The following is a 7,875-nucleotide window of genomic DNA, read 5'->3' on the forward strand; positions in this document are numbered from 1 at the left end:
AGAACATGAAAAAGGTTTTTCTCCACTGTGAGTCAGCATGTGGCTCTTCAGTTGGCCACTTAGAGAACATGAATAATTGCACACATAACATGAAAAAGGTTTTTCTCCGCTGTGAGTCAGCATGTGGCTCTTCAGTTGGCCACTTTGAGAACATGAATAATTGCACTCATAACATGAAAAAGGCTTTTCTCCACTGTGAGTCAGCAAGTGCATCTTTAGATAGCCCTTCCGAGAAAATGAATAGTGGCACTCGGAACACGAAAAAGGTTTTTCTCCACTGTGAGTCAGCATGTGGCTCTTCAGTTGGCCACTTTGATAACATGAATAATTGCACTCAGAACATGAAAAGGGTTTTTCTCCACTGTGAGTCAGCATGTGGCTCTTCAGTTGGCCACTTTGAGAACATGAATAATTGCACTTGAAACATGAAAAAGGTTTTTCTCCACTGTGAATCAGCATGTGCTTCATAAGATCGCCCTTCCGAGAAAATGAATAGTGGCACTCGGAACACGAAAAAGGTTTTTCTCCACTGTGAGTCAGCATGTGGCTCTTCAGTTGGCCACTTTGATAACATGAATAATTGCACTCAGAACATGAAAAGGGTTTTTCTCCACTGTGAGTCAGCATGTGGCTCTTCAGTTGGCCACTTTGAGAACATGAATAATTGCACTTGAAACATGAAAAAGGTTTTTCTCCACTGTGAGTCAGCATGTGCCTCTTTAGATCGCACTTTCGAGAAATAAAATAGTTGCACTCGGAACATGAAAAAGGTTTTTCTCCACTGTGAGTCAGCATGTGCCTCATAAGATCGCCCCTTCGAGAACATGAATAACTGCACTCAGAACATGAAAAAGGTTTTTCTCCACTGTGAGTCAACATGTAGCTCTTCAGTTGGCCACTTTGAGAACATGAATAATTGCACTCATAACATGAAAAAGGTTTTTCTCCGCTGTGATTCAGCATGTGTCTCATCAGATTGCCCTTTCGAGAATATAAATTGTTGCACACCGAACATGACAAATGTTTTTTTCCAATATGGATGCGTAAGTGCCTTTTGAAATTCGACTTATGAGAATTGGAATAGTTACAATGAGAACAAAATAATTGTTTCTCCACAGGATGCGTCTTCTGATCTGTAGAAAAAAAGAAAGTAATTCGATTATAAAGGCATAATACGACTTAGTATCTACACTTGGCGTAAGAAAGCACAGAAATTGATAACAACGATGGCAGAATTGTTAAATTTCAGAAAAAAAGTGATTTTACCGGATTGGACAATTCTTTGAAAGCGTTCTGAGCATTCCTTTTTAACATCCGGCAGGTCTATGTCAATTTCCATACAAGAGAATCCCCCATCATTATCTTCTCGGCGTCCGAGTTCCTCCTTGACGGTAATAGTCTCCACATTAATGCAAGCTATAACATGAACGTACATTGATCATCGATATTAAACTCATTTAAAAAAAAAGCTTAAAATAGAAACAATAAAATAAATCACTGCAGAAGTGAGAAATAAGTGGAGAGAGTTCAAGGTTATTTTAAGAATATCAATAAGAACGACCCCGAATGTCCGCTTCAGAAGGAATAAGCATTTGCTCTTGAGTACCTTCAGTATGAAGTTGTTGTTTTTAAATCAATGAAATGATAATATGTATTTTTAACGAATGAGGATGAGGTGGAAACTTGAGGAATCGAGCACTTATTGTAAGCCTTGGCGGCTTATGTGATCGTAGCGTATGGTCACATCAAACAAATCACAAATAAACTCCTCAAAACAATACATATTTTCCTAGACATAAGAAATTTATATAAAATAAAATAATTGAAAATAATATTCTTGGCAATTTGCCAATCATTTATAAAATATGGAATAAATGCTTGGGGAAGAGCAACAAACTCGGCTATCGATTCATTAGAAATCGCACAGAAACCGATCTGAAAGGTAATATTAAAAAAACATAGACTGACTGGTACAGACCAAATATTCAACAGTTGTGACGTACTAGATATACGCCAATTATACGTTAAAACACTACTTAACTACATTTTTGACCAAAAAAACAAATTTCAACATGCAAAAAATATCACTAACAGACCAGTTAGACAAGCGTACAAAGAAAACATAAAAACTCTGACGGTAAATACAAGTTTTGGACAAATACACTATCAATACCATGCTATAAAAGCTTTCAACAGTCTACCACTTGAAAATAAAATTGAGGAAAACAAAAATAAATTCAGACACAAAATTACAAAATGGATTAAAGAACCAAAAAGACAATATTACCAAAATTTTAAAACATAAAATAATAAAAACTATACGTAACACACAAAACTTTGGCTGTTTCCTGCAAAGATAAAAAAAAATCTGGTAAAAACTAAAATAACTGCCACTAAAGAGGAAAACGTTAACAAACATATAATGTTCTGTCGCCATGGCAATCCAAAATGGACTTGTATTTTAATTTTTTTTATTTAAGAAACAAACATTCCCGGGTTACGAATAACCTGAGAACATTTGAAAATCTCCAACTACCACCACAGTAAGCGGATAAAATTGCTTGTGTTGTGAGGGAAGACTTAGTCAGCCGAGGAATTGAACACACTACGCCTGGGTGGGACCCAAGCGCGATGTCAACTCAGCCACCGACCGGTCTAATACAATTTATTTAACATAAGCAATGCAACTCACTGGCTGTCTGAGAACTCTCCGCATATCGCAAACATTCCTTCTTTACATCTGGGAGGTCGAAATCCATATACGTGTACGGCATTTCACCTCCGCCTTCTTCCTGGGGCCCTGGTTCCGTTTTGATGAAAACAGTTTCTGGATTTACTAGATCCATGGCACCGCTGTCGCAGGGTTTGGTAATTGGTTAACGCCGAAACAAATATATATACCTGAAACAAACAAAGTTGTAACGTATTCCTACGAGCACACGAAAGCATTTAAATTATCGATTAGATCAACAGATATGAAGTGTCAACTTCAAGGTCAAGATAGTCACAAAATGTATCCCTTATTTCAAATATCATTGTTTTGACAGAATATTCCAAGCAAACAAAATTTAATAATATTAAATACAATACAATAAGCTGAAGTAAAACAGAGATCACGGGTCGTTGCACAAATGCATTAATTCATAAAGATTGACAACTCGACCTTCTATAGAATTGGTTTGGTCAAGATTTTAACCTTAGATCTGACAAATTTTCTGACATCGGTGACGGCCCACCACACCATCGACAAAGAGTAGAAGAAATTTATAAAAAGGCTCAACTATAGACAATATAATTCTGCTTCGGAACCTACCGAAAATTCAATTTATTAGCCTAAAACATAAGTGAAATGTCACCCAAGACAACAAAGTCCCATCTGACAAAGCGCTGTCCTAACCATAACTGATTAGCAAACGCAAAACACAATCGGAAATGAAATTGTAGGATTACGCGTGACTATATATCGCCCTTGAGGTGATTTTGCACAAAAACGGCGCTATACAAGTCATCCAATATTAATTATTTTATTATTATTAGGCTAGCTTTAGACTTGTAAGTTTTTTCGTAAATTTACGACTTCTAGCCAATGGGCATATTGCATTTTGAAAATCCAATACGCCCATTGGCTAGAAGTCGTAAATTTACGAAAAAACTTACAAGTCTAAAGCTACCCTTATATCTACATTGTCAACATCGCACGTAGTGCACATTGCACATCACTCTTAACCTTTCCCTTACTGTGCTAAATAAAATCCACGCGTTCCGGTGCTGCATAGTCAATACACATCTCAAAATTAGCGATTTAGTTTCGGAAAAATATTAATATTTATAGTTAATCGCTTATGTTTATTCATCCACTGGATCGGCCACGCGAAATAAATAATTTTGCCTCGATTGCTCGAGATATCCAGACGATCATTTATTTGCCGTGAGCTTATTATTTATGTTGATTGTCGTGGGTAAAATATTATTTTTTTAAATACTTTCAGCTCTTAAAATCCTAAAATTATAATATCCCGTGATTTGGGTTATGGGTGTGCGCTATTTAACATGACATTTATTGTTGTTAGTCGTTTGCCTATTTGTTTTTATTGTAGTTCCTACATAAGAATATGTTTATTGTTTGTTATGTGACTAAAAAAAAAAAAAAAATCAGAAACTTTCAATTGAATGAATTCAAAATTGAAATATTTGGACTTCGTTTTCATCAGCGATCTCAGCAGTGATAACGGATAAAATATGTGTCGTAGATGTCTTTCAATCAGACTATGAGGACAGTCGACTTTTTGCACATTTCCATTTCCTGGCTCTTTTGTTGTATTTCTTGAATAAAAATAAGTTTTAATGCACTAATATAATTTATTAATACTCATTTTTGGTAAAAGTCTTAAGTTTGTAAATAAATAAATAATAAATGAAGCATCCTGTACTTTAAAAAAAATATTATATTCATAACTTTCAGTGTTTGAATGTTCAATATCCAGGAGAGTGAACAAATAAGAACTGAAACATTATTCCGTGAGTGGATATTGGCACTCGAAAAATGCTGAAAATGTCACTTAAAAACCAAAAAATATGTTTTTTTTTAGCTTCATTAATGCGTAATATATCTGCATGTACTGTATCATATAATAATAACAACCATGGTTCAAACAATCAAAAATATTTCATTAAACTTTATAAACTTGCAATCAATTCTCCATCGTACACAAGCAGGCAAATCACGCTGGCTGACCTTTACAAGATGGCGGATCGGCTCTTCAAATCACTTCGCGCGCTGCTATACGGGAGGTAGGGAGATTGGCCATCTAGCCCACTATGGGTGTTATATATCATTGCCTGCAAGGGTTTGCAATAATTTCCACAGATTTGTGGTCAGCAAAAATCATTAAAAATGCTGATTAAATCTGAATAAGGTACTTTGAACTTAAACAAAGAAGCTTAAATAACCTTGTTTGATGTAATCGTGGCTTTGTTTAGCAGTTTTAGCATCATAATACTCGGTATAGGATCCAGTCGAAATTCCTTATTGGTCTTAGGGCCCGTTCCCACTTCCGTTTTTAAATTGGAGGCGGGTCCCGTTTTAAAATCGGATGCCCTACGGCCCTGTTCACACCTCCGTTTTAAAAAAGGATCCTACTCTACGAAAAAAAAAAAATTGTCGATTCAATCAAAACATTTTATTTGCTCATTCTTCAGTAGACGATCGTGCGCAATGGACGACGATGAAGCTCTTGTTGTCATGTGGTACTTATTAAAAAGAAGGAAAAAAGTGAAAAAAAAAATTTTGGGTTCACCCAATCATAGCTGAAAGATTTTCTGTAGGAACTTTCCAAGTGTTAATTGGTGAGTTGAGAAGTGATTAACTAAAGTTCTTTAATTATTTTAGAATGTCCTTCCCTGTCCTCCTCTTTCTATCACTTCCTTTAACCATCTACTGGAACGAGTTTCAGAGAGCTTAATATATAAAAATACTAAAAATTAGAGAGTACATTTGTCTTGAAGAAAGGCTTTTGATATTTTTAAGGTAAGAAAACAATAACAACTCAAATATTTTTATAGTGTGTTTATTAAACTAATACGCTCTTCCGTGCATCGTGCATCTAAATATATTTTGATGCACGATTTACGAAAATACATTTTAAAACAAGTTGATAATTTACCAAAATCTTTACTTTTTTTTATTCTAATTTCTCAAAATCCGGCATGAATAAACAGAAAATTTCTCGCCAAGCCCATAATTTTAATTATTTTTTTTAAACCCTTCTGTCGTTTTATCCTACAGCCCAACTCTTTCTTCGACTAGTGGGATTTTCGGGATTTATTTCCTTATCAATTATTATAGTTTTAATTTATTTACTCAACAAGATAACCAAATACAACCACGCAGCGTGCCTGCTTCCTTGCGACTGGGAGCGGCCAAGAAGGGGTCGGGGTGTGGCGGGTACTCTGCCGGAACGAATAGGCGACAAGTGTGAACAGATCCATACAAAACTATGAGCGAGCGAGTTCCGATACGATTTTAAAACGGACGCGCTGCACTGGCAATCCATCTGACAAAAAATGCCAGATTCGTTTTAAAATCGTGTCGGACAAGTGTGAACAGCTCCATACATCCACTACAGCCGCTAGGGCATCCGATTTTAAAACAGGACCCGCCTCCGTTTTTAAAACGGAAGTGGGGACGGGCCCTAAGGGCCAAGTAAGGGAACAGGTTCATCAAAAATTTCAAACAATATGTTGCACTTTACTACAATTTGTCAACTAGTTTTATTTGATAAATAATATGATATGTCCCTAGGTATATACATGACTTGAATTCACAGAAAGGCCAAAGCAAACACGTGCGCCCGCATCTGTCTCTGTGATTTTACACGCAGATGGAGGCGGCAGTCGGATATTATTAGACCTTAAATATTTAGTCAATAGCGTGGCCGGAAATCGCAATAAAAAATTTGAAAGCCAACTTAGAAATACACCCATTAGTCGGCAGATTTAGCTCTAGCCCCTCATAAAGTCGTAAATCTGAAATGGGTGTATCGTTAAGCCAGCGACCCGGCAGTAAAAACCTTCGCCCAAGGCTAGGCCATTGCAATTGTTTGAAGGTCTTTTGCACAAATGTAATTTTAACATCTTTTAAAATAATCATAACTCTAGCGGTGAGGATGGCGATGCCAGCGCCACGGATTCAGACAACGTACCGAAGTGGGGTAAAGCGGAACCACTTTAGTTCCAGCACCCCACGACAGGCGCTACGGTCGCCAGATCGCGCGGGTGAATACAACTGATTCAGCTCTAACAGTCACGCTCTCGCCCCCCCCTTGGGGCGGTCGCCCAGGCGCTTCCTACCAGGAAGCTGCCCTCTCGACAGTCACGCTCTCGCCTCTCAGGAGTCATCATCTTGCCTCCCCTTGGGGCGGCCGCCGAGGCGCCTCCGCCCAGGAGGCTGCCCTCTCGGCGGCCACGATCTCGCCTAGTTCTCAACAGTCACGCTCTCGCCTCTCAGGAGTCATCATCTCGCCTCCCCATGGGGCGGCCGCCGAGGCGCCTCCGCCCAGGAGGCTGCCCTCTCGGCGGTCACGATCTCGCCTAGTTCTCAACAGATTCCGCAACCAACAGTCACGCTCTCGCCTCTCAGGAGTCACCATCTCGCGTCCGCCGAGAAACCTCTTGCCCTCCCCCTTGGAGCGGTCGTCGAGGCTCTTCCCGTAACCCCGCGAACTTCCGCCCAGGAAGCCAAAGTGGTCGCCAGACTTCCGCCCAGGAAGCTGCCCTCTCAGAAGTCGCTGCCTGCCGACTCCGCCCTTCGGAGCCTTGGCCCAGGCTGAACTGATTCCGCCCTTCGGAACCAGCCGAAGTTGCCGCTTTTGTGTATCAGTGATAAGTGCGAACGTAGAGATCCGCGGTTCCAGAAACATCGCTAAGAGAAGTGCCTGAGCAATTTTTTTCATATTTAACTCGTTACGTGACCCAACTTTTAAGACATTGAATGAACAATAATTAAGGATTAAGTAAAAGGACAATTAGTTTTAAGAATTACAATTTAAGACTAGTATTAAGCTAAGACTAAAACTAACCCTTAACTTTATACATATTTTTTTAAAATAAATTTATAATAGTGTATGCAACTAAGTAACTTCTTTTTTTTTGTAATCGTTCCTCCTTATCTTTTATATGAATAATATTAATTATTAACTTCCCTTAAGTAGAGTTATAACAAATATTCTAAAAGGAAGCAAGTCCAGCAATAACCGGTGCCTCAGAAACATCATTTAGACGGTTCCAGTGACAGCAATGAAACCGGTTCCTTGTAACTGGGATTGGAAAATCGACCACCTCTAGTGACATTTCCATTGCGTCTTGCATTGTCGCACA

At 38.5% G+C, this 7,875-nt stretch overlaps 1 long non-coding RNA gene across 1 annotated transcript; it reads right to left on the minus strand.

Moving 5' to 3' along the window:
• Positions 1-859: 859 nt before the first annotated feature.
• LOC149409276 (uncharacterized) lies at positions 860-2,906 on the minus strand. Its single transcript, XR_016305217.1, has 3 exons — positions 2,693-2,906; positions 1,267-1,416; positions 860-1,133 (listed from the first exon to the last, which is right to left on the minus strand). It is a non-coding gene; the product is annotated as an uncharacterized LOC149409276 (long non-coding RNA).
• Between the last annotated feature and the right edge of the window lie 4,969 nt (positions 2,907-7,875).

The sequence above is a fragment of the Hesperophylax consimilis genome, unplaced genomic scaffold (genome assembly GCF_061612785.1).
Source record: "Hesperophylax consimilis isolate HC1 unplaced genomic scaffold, BYU_Hcon_1.0 scaffold_32, whole genome shotgun sequence".
NCBI lineage: Eukaryota > Metazoa > Arthropoda > Insecta > Trichoptera > Limnephilidae > Hesperophylax > Hesperophylax consimilis.